Source organism: Scyliorhinus torazame, chromosome 29 (genome assembly GCF_047496885.1).
Source record: "Scyliorhinus torazame isolate Kashiwa2021f chromosome 29, sScyTor2.1, whole genome shotgun sequence".
In the NCBI taxonomy this organism is placed as follows: Eukaryota; Metazoa; Chordata; class Chondrichthyes; order Carcharhiniformes; family Scyliorhinidae; genus Scyliorhinus; species Scyliorhinus torazame.
The window spans coordinates 474,101-496,183 of record NC_092735.1 but is presented as its reverse complement, the minus strand read 5'-3'; the positions used below and the strand labels follow the sequence as shown (position 1 = coordinate 496,183).

At 33.7% G+C, this 22,083-nt stretch overlaps 1 protein-coding gene across 1 annotated transcript in view; it reads left to right on the top strand.

Moving 5' to 3' along the window:
* The window catches only part of LOC140404115 (peroxisomal membrane protein PMP34-like), a 163,864-nt gene that overhangs the window by 34,019 nt on the left and 107,762 nt on the right, over positions 1–22,083 (top strand). The gene's annotated exons all lie outside the window — the stretch shown is intronic.

The following is a 22,083-nucleotide window of genomic DNA, read 5'->3' as shown; positions in this document are numbered from 1 at the left end:
AGACGTCTCTCTCTCTCTCCGTCTATCCGCAGACCTCTCTCTCGCTCTCTCTCTCTCCATCTCTCTCTCTCCGTCTATCCGCGGACCACTCTCTCTCCCTCTCTCTCTCACTCCGTCTGTCCGCAGACCACTCTCTCTCTCACTCTCTCTCTCCGTCTATCCGCAGACCTCTCTCTCTCAATCTCCGTCTATCCGCACACATATCTCTCTCTCTCCCTCCGTCTATCCGCTGATCTCTCACTCTCTTTCTCTCTCTCTCCGTCTATCCGCAGATCTCTCTCTCTCTCTCCATCTATCCGCAGATCTCTCTCTCTCTCTCTCTCCGTCTATCCACAGATCTCTCTCTCTCTCTCCGTCTATCCGCAGACATCTCTCTCTCTATCTCTCCGTCTATCCGCAGATCTCTTTCTCTCTCTCCGACTATCCGCAGACCTCTCTCTCTCTCTCTCAAACACAGACAAAAACAAAAACACACACAAAAACACACACACACAAAACCAAAAACAAACACACACAAAAACAAACATACACACAAAAACAAAAACACACACACACAAAAACAAAATCATACAAAAACAAACAACACACACACACACAAAAACAAAAGCACACACACAAACACACACACACAAAAACAAAAACACACACACAAAAACAAACACACACACACAAAAACAAAAACACACACACAAAAACAAACACACACAAACAAAAACAGACACAAAAACAAACACACACACACACAAACAAAAACACACACAAAAACAAAAACACACACACACACAAACAAAAACACACACAAAAACAAAAACACACACACACACAAAAATAAAATCACACACAAAAACAAAAGCACACACAAACACACACACACAAAAACAAAAACACACACAAAGATAAAAACACACACAAAAACAATCACACACACACGCACAAAAACAAAAACACACACAAAAATAAACACAGACACACACACACACAAAAACAAAAACACACACACACAAAAACAAAAACACACACAAAAACAAAAACAAACACAAAAACAAAAACACACACACACAAACAAAAACACACACGAAAACAAAAACACACAAACACAAACAAGACAAAAACACACACAAAAACAAACACACACACACAAAAACAAAAACACACACAAAAACACACAAACGCACACACACAAAAACAAAAACAATCGCAAAATCAAAAACACACACACACACACAAAAACAAAAACACACACAAAAACACACACACACACACACACAACCAAAGACACACACAAAAACAAACACACACACACACACAAAAACAAACATACACACAAAAACAAAAACACACACACACAAAAACAAAAACACACACAAAAACAAAAACACACACAAAAACAAAAACACACACACGAAAACAAAAACACACACAAAAACAATCACACACGCGCACAAAAACAAAAACACACACACACAAACACACACACACAAACACAAAAACAAATACACACACACACACGCACAAAAACACACACAAAAACAAACACACACACACACACACAAAAACAAACACAAACACACACAAAAAGAAAAACACACACAAAAAGAAAAACACACACAAAAACACACACACACACAAAACCAAAAACACACACAAAAACAAAAACACACACACACAAAAACAAAAACACACACAAAAACAAAAACACACACACACACACAAAAACAAAAACACACACAAAAACGAACACACACACAAACAAAAACACACACAAAAACAAACGCACACACACACACTCACAAAAACAAAACGATACTCAAAAACAAAAACACACACACACAAACAAAAACACACACAAAAACAAAAACACACACACACACACACAAAAACAAAAACACACACAAAAACGAACACAGACACACACACAAACAAAAACACACACAAAAACAAACGCACACACACACACTCACAAAAACAAAACGATACACAAAAACAAAAACACACACAAAAACAAAAACAAAAACACACACACACAAAAACAAAAACAATCGCAAAATCAAAAACACACACACACACACACAAAAACAAAAACACACACAAAAACACACACACACACACAACCAAAGACACACACAAAAACAAAAACACACACACACAAAAACAAAAACACACACAAAACAAAAACACACACAAAAACAAAAACACACACACGCACACACACAAAAACAAAAACAGACGCAAAAACAAAAACGAACACACACACACAAACAAAAACACACACAAAAACAAAAACACACACACGAAAACAAAAACACACACAAAAACAATCACACACACACGCGCAAAAAACAAAAACACACACACACAAACACACACACACAAACACACACACACAAAAACAAATACACACACACCCACGCACAAAAACACACACAAAAACAAACACACACACACACACACAAAAACAAACACAAACACACACAAAAAGAAAAACACACACAAAAAGAAAAACACACACAAAAACACACACACACACAAAACCAAAAACACACACAAAAACAAAAACACACACACACAAAAACAAAAACACACACAAAAACAAAAGCACACACACACACACACAAAAACAAAAACACACACAAAAACGAACACACACACACAAACAAAACACACACAAAAACAAACGCACACACACACACTCACAAAAACAAAACGATACACAAAAACAAAAACACACACACACAAACAAAAACACACACAAAAACAAAAACACACACACACACAAAAACAAAAGCACACACAAAAACGAACACAGACACACACACAAACAAAAACACACACAAAAACAAACGCACACACACACACTCACAAAAACAAAACGATACACAAAAACAAAAACACACACAAAAACAAAAACAAAAACACACACACTCAAAAACAAAAACATACACAAAAACAAAAACACACACACACACAAAAACAAAAACACACACAAAAACAAAAAAAAAACACACACACACACACACACACACAGAGAAACAAAAACACACACAAAAATAAAAAATCACAAACACAAAAACAAAAACACCCACAAAAACAAACACACACACACAAAAACAAACACACACACACACACAAAACAAAAAAACACACAAAGACAAAACACACTCACACACAGAAACAAAAACACACACAAAAACAAAAACACTCACAGAAAAACAAAAACACGCACAAAAACAAAAAACACACACACAATATCAAAATCACACACAAAAACAAAAATACACACACACAAACAACAACACACACACACAAACAAAAACACACACAAAAACAAAAACACACACACACACACAAAAACACACACAAAAACAAAAACACACACACAAAAACAAAAACACACACAAAAACAAACGGACACACACACTCACAAAAACAAAAATACATACAAAAACAAAAGCACAAACGCACACAAAAACACACACAAAAACAAACACACACACACACACACAAAAACAAATACACACACAAAAACAAATACACACACACACAAAAACAAAAATACACACAAAAACAAAAACACAGACACAAAAACAAAAACACACACAAAAATAAAAACACACACACACAAACACACACACACACAAGCAAAATCACACACAAAGACAAAAACACACACAAAAACAATCACACACACACGCACAAAAACACACACAAAAACAAACACACACACACACACACACAAAAACAAACACACACACAAAAACAAAAACCCACACACACAAAAACAAAAACCCACACACACAAAAAACAAAAGCAAACACACACACACACAAAATCAAAAATACACACAAAAACAAAAAACACACACACACAAAAACAAAAACACACACAAAAACAAAAAAACACACACACACAAAAACAAAATCACACACAAAAACAAAAGCACACACACACAAACACACACACAAAAACAAAAACACACACAAAAACACACACAGAAAACCAAAAACACACACAAAAACAAAAACACACACACACAAACAAAAACACATACAAAAACAAAAACACACACACACACAAACAAAAACACACACAAAAATAAAAACACCCACACACAAACACACACACAAAACAAAAACACACACAAAGACAAAAACACACACAAAAACAATCACACACACACGCACAAAAACCCACACAAAAACAAACACACACACACACACAAAAACAAACACACACACAAAAACAAAAACCCACGCACACAAAAAGAAAAACTCACACAAAAAGAAATACACACAAACACACACACAAAACCAAAAACACACACAAAAAAACACACACACACACAAAAACAAAAACACACACACATACACAAAAACAAAAACACACACAAAAACGAACACACACACAAACAAAAACACACACAAAAACAAATGCACACACACACTCACAAAAACAAAAACATACACAAAAACAAAAACACACACACACAAACACACACATTCACACACACAAAAACAAAAACACACACACACAGAAAACAAAAGCAAACACACACACACACAAAAAAATACACACAAAAACAAAAACACACACACACACAAAAACAAAAACACACACAAAAACAAAAAATCACACACAGAAAAACAGAAACACCCACAAAAACAAACACACACACGCAAAAACAAACACACACTCACACAAAACAAAAAAACACACAAAAATAAACATACACACAAAAACAAAAAATCACACACACAAAAACAAAAACACCCACAAAAACAAACACACAAAAACAAAAACACACACAAAAACAAAAACACACACAAAAACAAAAACACACGCAAAATCAAAAACACACACACACACACAAAGAAAAACACACACAAAAACAAAAACACACACAAAAACACACACACACACGCACACAAAACCAAAAACACACACAAAAACAAAAACACACACACACACAAACAAAAACACACACAAAAACAAAAACACACACAAAAAACGGACACACACACACTCTCAAAAACAAAAATACACACAAAAACAAAAAGACAAACACGCACACAAAAACAAAAACACACACAAAAACAAAAACACACACACACACACAAACAAAAACACACACAAAAACAAATACACACACACACAAACAAAAACACACACAAAAACAAAAACACACACTAAAACAAAAACACACACAGAAACAAATACACACACACACAAACACAAAAACAAAAACACACACAAAAACAATCACACACACACGCACAAAAACACACACAAAAACAAACACACACACACACACAGAAAAACACACACACACAAAACCAAAAACACACACAAAAACAAAAACACACACACACAAACAAAAACACACAGAAAAACAAAAACACACACACACATGCACAAAAACAAAAACACACACAAAAACGAACACACACACAAACAAAAATACACACAAAAACAAACGCACACACACACTCACAAAAACAAAAACATACACAAAAACAAAAACACACACAATCAAAAACACACACACAAAAAAACAAAAACACACACAAAAACAAAAACACACACACACACATAAACAAAAACACACACAAAAACAAAAAATCACACACACAAAAACAAAAACACCCACAAAAACAAACACACACACACAAAAACAAACACACAGACACACACACAAAACAAAAAAACACACAAAAACAAATACACACAGACAAGAAAACAAAAACACACACAAAAACAAAAAGACACACACACAAACAAAAACACACACAAAAACAAACGCACACACACACACTCACAAAAACAAAACGATACACAAAAACAAAAACACACACAAAAACAAAAACAAAAACACACACACACAAAAACAAAAACAATCGCAAAATCAAAAACACACACACACACACACAAAAACAAAAACACACACAAAAACACACACACACACACACACAACCAAAGACACACACAAAAACAAACACACACACACACACAAAAACAAACATACACACAAAAACAAAAACACACACACACAAAAACAAAAACACACACAAAACAAAAACACACACAAAAACAAAAACACACACACGAAAACAAAAACACACACAAAAACAATCACACACACACGCGCACAAAAACAAAAACACACACACACAAACACACACACACAAACACACACACACAAAAACAAAAACACACACAAAAACAAAAACAGTCACAAAAACACACAAACACAAAAACACATACAAAAACAAAAACAAAAACACACACAATAACAAAAACACACACACACACACACAAAAACAAAAACACACACAAAAACACACACACACACACACAACCAAAGACACACACAAAAACAAACACACACACACACACAAAAACAAACATACACACAAAAACAAAAACACACACACACAAAAACAAAAACACACACAAAAACAAAAACACACACAAAAACAAAAACACACACACGAAAACAAAAACACACACAAAAACAATCACACACGCGCACAAAAACAAAAACACACAGACACAAACACACACACACAAACACAAAAACAAATACACACACACACACGCACAAAAACACACACAAAAACAAACACACACACACACACACAAAAACAAACACAAACACACACAAAAAGAAAAACACACACAAAAAGAAAAACACACACAAAAACACACACACACACAAAACCAAAAACACACACAAAAACAAAAACACACACACACAAAAACAAAAACACATACAAAAACAAAAACACACACACACACAAAAACAAAAACACACACAAAAACGAACACACACACAAACAAAAACACACACAAAAACAAACGCACACACACACACTCACAAAAACAAAACGATACACAAAAACAAAAACACACTCACAAACAAAAACACACACAAAAACAAACACACACACACACACACACAAAAACAAAAACACACACAAAAACGAACACAGACACACACAAAAACAAAAACACACACAAAAACAAACGCACACACACACACTCACAAAAACAAAACGATACACAAAAACAAAAACACACACAAAAACAAAAACAAAAACACACACACACAAAAACAAAAACAATCGCAAAATCAAAAACACACACACACACACACAAAAACAAAAACACACACAAAAACACACACACACACACACACAACCAAAGACACACACAAAAACAAAAACACACACACACAAAAACAAAAACACACACAAAACAAAAACACACACAAAAACAAAAACACACACACGCACACACACAAAAACAAAAACAGACGCAAAAACAAAAACGAACACACACACACAAACAAAAACACACACAAAAACAAAAACACACACACGAAAACAAAAACACACACAAAAACAATCACACACACACGCGCAAAAAACAAAAACACACACACACAAACACACACACACAAACACACACACACAAAAACAAATACACACACACCCACGCACAAAAACACACACAAAAGCAAACACACACACACACACACAAAAACAAACACAAACACACACAAAAAGAAAAACACACACAAAAAGAAAAACACACACAAAAACACACACACACACAAAACCAAAAACACACACAAAAACAAAAACATACACACACAAAAACAAAAACACACACAAAAACAAAAACACACACACACACACACAAAAACAAAAACACACACAAAAACGAACACACACACACAAACAAAACACACACAAAAACAAACGCACACACACACACTCACAAAAACAAAACGATACACAAAAACAAAAACACACACACACAAACAAAAACACACACAAAAACAAAAACACACACACACACAAAAACAAAAGCACACACAAAAACGAACACAGACACACACACAAACAAAAACACACACAAAAACAAACGCACACACACACACTCACAAAAACAAAACGATACACAAAAACAAAAACACACACAAAAACAAAAACAAAAACACACACACTCAAAAACAAAAACATACACAAAAACAAAAACACACACACACACAAAAACAAAAACACACACAAAAACAAAAAAAAAACACACACACACACACACACACAGAGAAACAAAAACACACACAAAAATAAAAAATCACAAACACAAAAACAAAAACACCCACAAAAACAAACACACACACACAAAAACAAACACACACACACACACAAAACAAAAAAACACACAAAGACAAAACACACTCACACACAGAAACAAAAACACACACAAAAACAAAAACACTCACAGAAAAACAAAAACACGCACAAAAACAAAAAACACACACACAATATCAAAATCACACACAAAAACAAAAATACACACACACACAAACAAAAACACACACACACAAACAAAAACACACACAAAAACAAAAAAACACACACACACACAAAAACACACACAAAAACAAAAACACACACACAAAAACAAAAACACACACAAAAACAAACGGACACACACACACTCACAAAAACAAAAATACATACAAAAACAAAAGCACAAACGCACACAAAAACACACACAAAAACAAACACACACACACACACACAAAAACAAATACACACACAAAAACAAATACACACACACACAAAAACAAAAATACACACAAAAACAAAAACACAGACACAAAAACAAAAACACACACAAAAATAAAAACACACACACACAAACACACACACACACAAGCAAAATCACACACAAAGACAAAAACACACACAAAAACAATCACACACACACGCACAAAAACACACACAAAAACAAACACACACACACACACACACACACACAAAAACAAACACACACACAAAAACAAAAACCCACACACACAAAAACAAAAACCCACACACACAAAAAACAAAAGCAAACACACACACACACAAAATCAAAAATACACACAAAAACAAAAAACACACACACACAAAAACAAAAACACACACAAAAACAAAAAAACACACACACACAAAAACAAAATCACACACAAAAACAAAAGCACACACACACAAACACACACACAAAAACAAAAACACACACAAAAACACACACAGAAAACCAAAAACACACACAAAAACAAAAACACACACACACAAACAAAAACACATACAAAAACAAAAACACACACACACACAAACAAAAACACACACAAAAATAAAAACACCCACACACAAACACACACACAAAACAAAAACACACACAAAGACAAAAACACACACAAAAACAATCACACACACACGCACAAAAACCCACACAAAAACAAACACACACACACACACAAAAACAAACACACACACAAAAACAAAAACCCACGCACACAAAAAGAAAAACTCACACAAAAACAAATACACACAAACACACACACAAAACCAAAAACACACACAAAAAAACACACACACACACACACACAAAAACAAAAACACACACACATACACAAAAACAAAAACACACACAAAAACGAACACACACACAAACAAAAACACACACAAAAACAAATGCACACACACACTCACAAAAACAAAAACATACACAAAAACAAAAACACACACACACAAACACACACATTCACACACACAAAAACACACACAAAAACAAAAACACACACACACACAAAACAAAAGCAAACACACACACACACAAAAAAAATACACACAAAAACAAAAACACACACACACACAAAAACAAAAACACACACAAAAACAAAAAATCACACACAGAAAAACAGAAACACCCACAAAAACAAACACACACACGCAAAAACAAACACACACTCACACAAAACAAAAAAACACACAAAAATAAACATACACACAAAAACAAAAAATCACACACACAAAAACAAAAACACCCACAAAAACAAACACACAAAAACAAAAACACACACAAAAACAAAAACAAACACAAAAACAAAAACACACGCAAAATCAAAAGCACACACACACACAAAGAAAAACACACACAAAAACAAAAACACACACAAAAACACACACACACACGCACACAAAACCAAAAACACACACAAAAACAAAAACACACACACACACAAACAAAACCACACACAAAAACAAAAACACACACAAAAAACGGACACACACACACTCTCAAAAACAAAAATACACACAAAAACAAAAACACAAACACGCACACAAAAACAAAAACACACACAAAAACAAAAACACACACACACACAAAAACAAAAACACACACAAAAACAAATACACACACACACAAACAAAAACACACACAAAAACAAAAACACACACTAAAACAAAAACACACACAGAAACAAAAACACACACACACAAACACAAAAACAAAAACACACACAAAAACAATCACACACACACGCACAAAAACACACACAAAAACAAACACACACACACACAGAAAAACACACACACACAAAACCAAAAACACACACAAAAACAAAAACACACACACACAAACAAAAACACACAGAAAAACAAAAACACACACACACATGCACAAAAACAAAAACACACACAAAAACGAACACACACACAAACAAAAAGACACACAAAAACAAACGCACACACACACTCACAAAAACAAAAACATACACAAAAACAAAAACACACACAATCAAAAACACACACACAAAAAAACAAAAACACACACAAAAACAAAAACACACACACACACAGAAACAAAAACACACACAAAAACAAAAAATCACACACACAAAAACAAAAACACCCACAAAAACAAACACACACACACAGAAACAAACACACAGACACACACACAAAACAAAAAAACACACAAAAACAAATACACACAGACAAGAAAACAAAAACACACACAAAAACAAAAAGACACACACACAAACAAAAACACACACAAAAACAAACGCACACACACACACTCACAAAAACAAAACGATACACAAAAACAAAAACACACACAAAAACAAAAACAAAAACACACACACACAAAAACAAAAACAATCGCAAAATCAAAAACACACACACACACACACAAAAACAAAAACACACACAAAAACACACACACACACACACACACAACCAAAGACACACACAAAAACAAACACACACACACACACAAAAACAAACATACACACAAAAACAAAAACACACACACACAAAAACAAAAACACACACAAAACAAAAACACACACAAAAACAAAAACACACACACGCACACACACAAAAACAAAAACAGACGCAAAAACAAAAACGAACACACACACACAAACAAAAACACACACAAAAACAAAAACACACACACGAAAACAAAAACACACACAAAAACAATCACACACACACGCGCACAAAAACAAAAACACACACACACAAACACACACACACAAACACACACACACAAAAACAAATACACACACACACGCACAAAAACACACACAAAAACAAACACACACACACACACAAAAACAAACACAAACACACACAAAAACACAAACACACACAAAAACAAAAACACACACAAAAACAAAAACACACACACACACACAAAGACAAAAACACACACAAAAACAATCACACACACACGCACAAAAACACACACAAAAACAAACACACACACACACACACACAAAAACAAACACACACACAAAAACAAAAACCCACACACACAAAAACAAAAAGCCACACACACAAAAAACAAAAGCAAACACACACACACACAAAATCAAAAATACACACAAAAACAAAAAACACACACACACAAAAACAAAAACACACACAAAAACAAAAAAACAGACACACACAAAAACAAAATCACACACAAAAACAAAAGCACACACACACAAACACACACACAAAAACAAAAACACACACAAAAACACACACACAAAACCAAAAACACACACAAAAACAAAAACACACACACACAAACAAAAACACATACAAAAACAAAAACACACACACACACAAACAAAAACACACACAAAAATGAAAACACCCACACACAAACACACACACAAAAACAAAAACACACACAAAGACAAAAACACACACAAAAACAATCACACACACACGCACAAAAACCCACACAAAAACAAACACACACACACACACAAAAACAAACACACACACAAAAACAAAAACCCACACACACAAAAAGAAAAACTCACACAAAAACAAATACACACAAACACACACACAAAACCAAAAACACACACACACACACACACAAACAAAAACACACACACATACACAAAAACAAAAACATACACAAAAACAAAAACACACACACACAAACACACACATTCACACACACAAAAACACACACAAAAACAAAAACACACACACACACAAAACAAAAGCAAACACACACACACACAAAAAAAATACACACAAAAACAAAAACACACACACACACAAAAACAAAAACACACACAAAAACAAAAAATCACACACAGAAAAACAGAAACACCCACAAAAACAAACACACACACGCAAAAACAAACACACACTCACACAAAACAAAAAAACACACAAAAATAAACATACACACAAAAACAAAAAATCACACACACAAAAACAAAAACACCCACAAAAACAAACACACAAAAACAAAAACACACACAAAAACAAAAACACACACAAAAACAAAAACACACACACGCACACACCCAAAAACAAAAACACACGCAAAATCAAAAACACACACACACACACAAAGAAAAACACACACAAAAACAAAAACACACACAAAAACACACACACACACGCACACAAAACCAAAAACACACACAAAAACAAAAACACACACACACACAAACAAAAACACACACAAAAACAAAAACACACACAAAAAACGGACACACACACACTCTCAAAAACAAAAATACACACAAAAACAAAAACACAAACACGCACACAAAAACAAAAACACACACAAAAACAAAAACACACACACACACACAAACAAAAACACACACAAAAACAAAAAATCACACACACAAAAACAAAAACACCCACAAAAACAAACACACACACACAAAAACAAACACACAGACACACACACAAAACAAAAAAACACACAAAAACAAAAACACACAGACAAGAAAACAAAAACACACACAAAAACAAAAAGACACACACAAAAACAAAAACACATACAAAAACGAACACAGACACACACAGAAACAAAAACACACACAAAAACAAACGCACACACACACTCACAAAAACAAAACGATACACAAAAACAAAAACACACACAAAAACAAAAACAAAAACACACACACACAAAAACAAAAACAATCGCAAAATCAAAAACACACACACACACACACAAAAACAAAAACACACACAAAAACACACACACACACACACAACCAAAGACACACACAAAAACAAACACACACACACACACAAAAACAAACATACACACAAAAACAAAAACACACACACACAAAAACAAAAACACACACAAAACAAAAACACACACAAAAACAAAAACACACACACGCACACACACAAAAACAAAAACAGACGCAAAAACAAAAACGAACACACACACACAAACAAACACACACACAAAAACAAAAACACACACACGAAAACAAAAACACACACAAAAACAATCACACACACACGCGCACAAAAACAAAAACACACACACACAAACACACACACACACACAAAAACAAATACACACACACACACGCACAAAAACACACACAAAAACAAACACACACACACACACACACAAAAACAAACACAAACACACACAAAAAGAAAAACACACACAAAAAGAAAAACACACACAAAAAGAAAAACACACACAAAAACACACACACACACAAAACCAAAAACACACACAAAAACAAAAACACACACACACACACACAAAAACAAAAACACACACAAAAACGAACACACACACACAAACAAAAACACACACAAAAACAAACGCACACACACACACTCACAAAAACAAAACGACACACAAAAACAAAAACACACACACACAAACAAAAACACACACAAAAACAAAAACACACACACACACACACAAAAACAAAAACACACACAAAAACGAACACAGACACACACACAAACAAAAACACACACAAAAACAAACGCACACACACACACTCACAAAAACAAAACGATACACAAAAACAAAAACACACACAAAAACAAAAACAAAAACACACACACTCAAAAACAAAAACATACACAAAAACAAAAACACACACACACACAAAAACAAAAACACACACAAAAACAAAAAAACACACACACACACACACACAGAGAAACAAAAACACACACAAAAATAAAAAATCACAAACACAAAAACAAAAACACCCACAAAAACAAACACACACACACACAAAACAAAAAAACACACAAAGACAAAACACACTCACACACAAAAACAAACACACACACAAAAACAAAAACACTCACAGAAAAACAAAAACACGCACAAAAACAAAAAACACACACACAATATCAAAATCACACACAAAAACAAAAATACACACACACACAAACAAAAACACACACACACAAACAAAAACACACACAAAAACAAAAACACACACACACACACAAAAACACACACAAAAACAAAAACACACACACACAAACAAAAACACACACAAAAACAAAAACACACACACACACACAAAAACACACACAAAAACAAAAACACACACACAAAAACAAAAACACACACAAAAACAAACGGACACACACACACTCACAAAAACACACACAAAAACAAAAGCACAAACGCACACAAAAACACACACAAAAACAAACACACACACACACACAAAAACAAATACACACACAAAAACAAATACACACACACACAAAAACAAAAATACACACAAAAACAAAAACACAGACACAAAAACAAAAACACACACAAAAATAAAAACACACACACACAAACACACACACACACAAGCAAAATCACACACAAAGACAAAAACACACACAAAAACAATCACACACACACGCACAAAAACACACACAAAAACAAACACACACACACACACACACACAAAAACAAACACACACACAAAAACAAAAACCCACACACACAAAAACAAAAACCCACACACACAAAAAACAAAAGCAAACACACACACACAAAATCAAAAATACACACAAAAACAAAAAACACACACACACAAAAATAAAAACACACACAAAAACAAAAAAACACACACACACAAAAACAAAATCACACACAAAAACAAAAGCACACACACACAAACACACACACAAAAACAAAAACACACACACAAAACCAAAAACACACACAAAAACAAAAACACACACACAAAAACAAAAACACACACAAAGACAAAAACACACACAAAAACAATCACACACACACGCACAAAAACCCACACAAAAACAAACACACACACAAAAACAAAAACCCACACACACAAAAAGAAAAACTCACACAAAAACAAATACACACAAACACACACACAAAACCAAAAACACACACAAAAACACACACACACACACACACACAAAAACAAAAACACACACACATACACAAAAACAAAAACACACACAAAAACGAACACACACACAAACAAAAACACACACAAAAACAAATGCACACACACACTCACAAAAACAAAATATACACAAAAACAAAAACACACACACACAAACACACACATTCACACACACAAAAACACACACAAAAACAAAAACACACACACACACAAAACAAAAGCAAACACACACACACACAAATAAATACACACAAAAACAAAAACACACACAAAAACAAAAACACACACAAAAACAAAAAATCACACCCAGAAAAACAGAAACACCCACAAAAACAAACACACACACGCAAAAACAAACACACACTCACACAAAACAAAAAAAAACACAAAAATAAACATACACACAAAAACAAAAAATCACACACACAAAAACAAAAACACCCACAAAAAAAAACACACAAAAACAAAAACACACACAAAAACAAAAACACACACAAAAACACACACACGCACACACAAAAACAAAAACACACGCAAAATCAAAAACACACACACACACACAAAGAAAAACACACACAAAAACAAAAACACCCACAAAAACAAAAACAAAAACACACACACACAAAAACAAAAACAATCGCAAAATCAAAAACACACACACACACACACAAAAACAAAAACACCCACAAAAACAAACACACACACACACAACCAAAGACACAGACACACACACAAAACAAAAAAACACACAAAAACAAAAACACACAGACAAGAAAACAAAAACACACACAAAAACAAAAAGACACACACAAAAACAAAAACACATACAAAAACGAACACAGACACACACAGAAACAAAAACACACACAAAAACAAACGCACACACACACTCACAAAAACAAAACGATACACAAAAACAAAAACACACACAAAAACAAAAACAAAAACACACACACACAAAAACAAAAACAATCGCAAAATCAAAAACACACACACACACACACAAAAACAAAAACACACACAAAAACACACACACACACACACAACCAAAGACACACACAAAAACAAACACACACACACACACAAAAACAAACATACACACAAAAACAAAAACACACACACACAAAAACAAAAACACACACAAAACAAAAACACACACAAAAACAAAAACACACACACGCACACACACAAAAACAAAAACAGACGCAAAAACAAAAACGAACACACACACACAAACAAAAACACACACAAAAACAAAAACACACACACGAAAACAAAAACACACACAAAAACAATCACACACACACGCGCACAAAAACAAAAACACACACACACAAACACACACACACACACAAAAACAAATACACACACACACACGCACAAAAACACACACAAAAACAAACACACACACACACACACAAAAACAAACACAAACACACACAAAAAGAAAAACACACACAAAAAGAAAAACACACACAAAAAGAAAAACACACACAAAAACACACACACACACAAAACCAAAAACACACACAAAAACAAAAACACACACACACACACACAAAAACAAAAACACACACAAAAACGAACACACACACACAAACAAAAACACACACAAAAACAAACGCACACACACACACTCACAAAAACAAAACGACACACAAAAACAAAAACACACACACACAAACAAAAACACACACAAAAACAAAAACACACACACACACACACAAAAACAAAAACACACACAAAAACGAACACAGACACACACACAAACAAAAACACACACAAAAACAAACGCACACACACACACTCACAAAAACAAAACGATACACAAAAACAAAAACACACACAAAAACAAAAACAAAAACACACACACTCAAAAACAAAAACATACACAAAAACAAAAACACACACACACACAAAAACAAAAACACACACAAAAACAAAAAAAAACACACACACACACACACAGAGAAACAAAAACACACACAAAAATAAAAAATCACAAACACAAAAACAAAAACACCCACAAAAACAAACACACACACACAAAAACAAACACACACACACACAAAACAAAAAAACACACAAAGACAAAACACACTCACACACAAAAACAAACACACACACAAAAACAAAAACACTCACAGAAAAACAAAAACACGCACAAAAACAAAAAACACACACACAATATCAAAATCACACACAAAAACAAAAATACACACACACACAAACAAAAACACACACACACAAACAAAAACACACACAAAAACAAAAACACACACACACACACAAAAACACACACAAAAACAAAAACACACACACACAAACAAAAACACACACAAAAACAAAAACACACACACACACACAAAAACACACACAAAAACAAAAACACACACACAAAAACAAAAACACACACAAAAACAAACGGACACACACACACTCACAAAAACAAAAATACACACAAAAACAAAAGCACAAACGCACACAAAAACACACACAAAAACAAACACACACACACACACAAAAACAAATACACACACAAAAACAAATACACACACACACAAAAACAAAAATACACACAAAAACAAAAACACAGACACAAAAACAAAAACACACACAAAAATAAAAACACACACACACAAACACACACACACACAAGCAAAATCACACACAAAGACAAAAACACACACAAAAACAATCACACACACACGCACAAAAACACACACAAAAACAAACACACACACACACACACACAAAAACAAACACACACACAAAAACAAAAACCCACACACACAAAAACAAAAACCCACACACACAAAAAACAAAAGCAAACACACACACACACAAAATCAAAAATACACACAAAAACAAAAAACACACACACACAAAAACAAAAACACACACAAAAACAAAAAAACACACACACACAAAAACAAAATCACACACAAAAACAAAAGCACACACACACAAACACACACACAAAAACAAAAACACACACACAAAACCAAAAACACACACAAAAACAAAAACACACACACAAAAACAAAAACACACACAAAGACAAAAACACACACAAAAACAATCACACACACACGCACAAAAACCCACACAAAAACAAACACACACACAAAAACAAAAACCCACACACACAAAAAGAAAAACTCACACAAAAACAAATACACACAAACACACACACAAAACCAAAAACACACACAAAAACACACACACACACACACACACAAAAACAAAAACACACACACATACACAAAAACAAAAACACACACAAAAACGAACACACACACAAACAAAAACACACACAAAAACAAATGCACACACACACTCACAAAAACAAAAACATACACAAAAACAAAAACACACACACACAAACACACACATTCACACACACAAAAACACACACAAAAACAAAAACACACACACACACAAAACAAAAGCAAACACACACACACACAAATAAATACACACAAAAACAAAAACACACACAAAAACAAAAACACACACAAAAACAAAAAATCACACCCAGAAAAACAGAAACACCCACAAAAACAAACACACACACGCAAAAACAAACACACACACACACAAAACAAAAAAACACACAAAAATAAACATACACACAAAAACAAAAAATCACACACACAAAAACAAAAACACCCACAAAAACAAACACACAAAAACAAAAACACACACAAAAACAAAAACACACACAAAAACACACACACGCACACACAAAAACAAAAACACACGCAAAATCAAAAACACACACACACACAAAGAAAAACACACACAAAAACAAAAACACACACAAAAACACACACACACACGCACACAAAACCAAAAACACACACAAAAACAAAAACACACACACACACAAACAAAAACACACACAAAAACAAAAACACACACAAAAAACGGACACACACACACTCTCAAAAACAAAAATACACACAAAAACAAAAACACAAACACGCACACAAAAACAAAAACACACACAAAAACAAAAACACACACACACACAAAAACAAAAACACACACAAAAACAAATACACACACACACAAACAAAAACACACACAAAAACAAAAACACACACACACAAACACAAAAACAAAAACACACACAAAAACAATCACACACACACGCACAAAAACCCACACAAAAACAAACACACACACACACACAGAAAAACACACACACACAAAACCAAAAACACACACAAAAACAAAAACACACACACACACAAACAAAAACACACAGAAAAACAAAAACACACACACACATGCACAAAAACAAAAACACACACAAAAACGAACACACACACAAACAAAAATACACAAAAACAAACGCACACACACACTCACAAAAACAAAAACATACACAAAAACAAAAACACACACAATCAAAAACACACACACAAAAAAACAAAAACACACACAAAAACAAAAACACACACACACACAGAAACAAAAACACACACAAAAACAAAAAATCACACACACAAAAACAAAAACACCCACAAAAACAAACACACACACACAAAAACAAACACACAGACACACACACAAAACAAAAAAACACACAAAAACAAATACACACAGACAAGAAAACAAAAACACACACAAAAACGAAAAGACACACACAAAAACAAAAACACACACAAAAGCAAAAACACACACACACACACACAAAAACAAAAACACACACAAAAACACACACACACAAAAACAAAATCACACACAAAAGCACACACACACAAACACACACACAAAAACAAAAACACACACAAAAACAAACACACACACACACACAAAAACAAAAACACACACAAAAACAAACGCACACACACACAAGCAAAAACACACACAAAAACAAACACACGCACACAAAAACAAAAACACACACACACAAACAAAAACACACACACGCACACACACACAAAAACAAAAACACACAAACACACACAAAAACAAAAGCACACAAACACACACACACGAAAACAAAAACACACACAAAAACAAAAACACACACACAAAAACAAAAACACACACAGACACACAAAAACAAAAACACACACAAAAACAAAAACACACACACACACAAACAAAAACGCACACACACACAAAAACAAAACACACACACAAACACACACACACAAAAACACACACACACACACAAACAAACACACACACAAAAACAAAAAAACTCACAAAGACACACAGAAACAAAAACACAATAAAAACAAACACTCACACACACACACACACAAAAACAAAAAAACACACACACACACACAAACAAAATCACAGACAAAAACAAAACAACACAGACACAAACACACACACAAAAACAAAAACACACACAAAAACAAACACACACACACAAAAACAAAAACACACACAAAAACAAACACACACACACACAAACAAAAATGCACACAAAAACAAACACACACACACACAATAACAAAAACAAAAACACACACACGCACACACACACAAAAACAAAAACACACAAAAACAAACACACACAGACACAAAAATAAAAACACACACAAAAACAAAAGCACACACTCACACAAAAGCAAAAAACACACAAAGACACACTCAGACACACAAAAACAAAAACAAACACAAGAACAAACACACACACACAAAAACAAAAGCACACACCCACACACACACACAAAAACAAAAACATACACAAAAACAAACACACACACAAAAACAAAAACACACACAAAAACAAAAACACACACGCGCACACACACACAAACAAAAACACACACAAAAACAAACACACACACACACAAGAACAAACACACACACATACAAACAAAAACACCCACACACACACAAAAACAAAAACACACACAAAAACAAACACACACACACAAAGACAAAAACGCACACAAAAACAAACACACACACACACAATAACAAAAACAAAAACACACACACGCACACACACACAAAAACAAAAACACACAAAAACAAACACACACAGACACAAAAATAAAAACACACACAAAAACAAAAGCACACACTCACACAAAAGCAAAAAACACACAAAGACACACTCAGACACACAAAAACAAAAACAAACACAAAAACAAACACACACACACAAAAACAAAAGCAGACACCCACACACACACACAAAAACAAAAACATACACAAAAACAAACACACACACAAAAACAAAAACACACACAAAAACAAAAACACACACGCGCACACACACACAAACAAAAACACACACAAAAACAAACACACACACACACAAGAACAAACACACACACACACAAACAAAAACACCCACACACACACAAAAACAAAAACACACACAAAAACAAACACACACACACAAAGACAAAAACGCACACAAAAACAAACACACACACACACAAAAACAAACATACACACAAAAACAAAAGCACACACACAAAAAGAAAAACACACACAAAAAGATAAACACACACACACACACAAACAAAAACACACACAAAAACATAAAACACACACACACAAAAACAAAAACA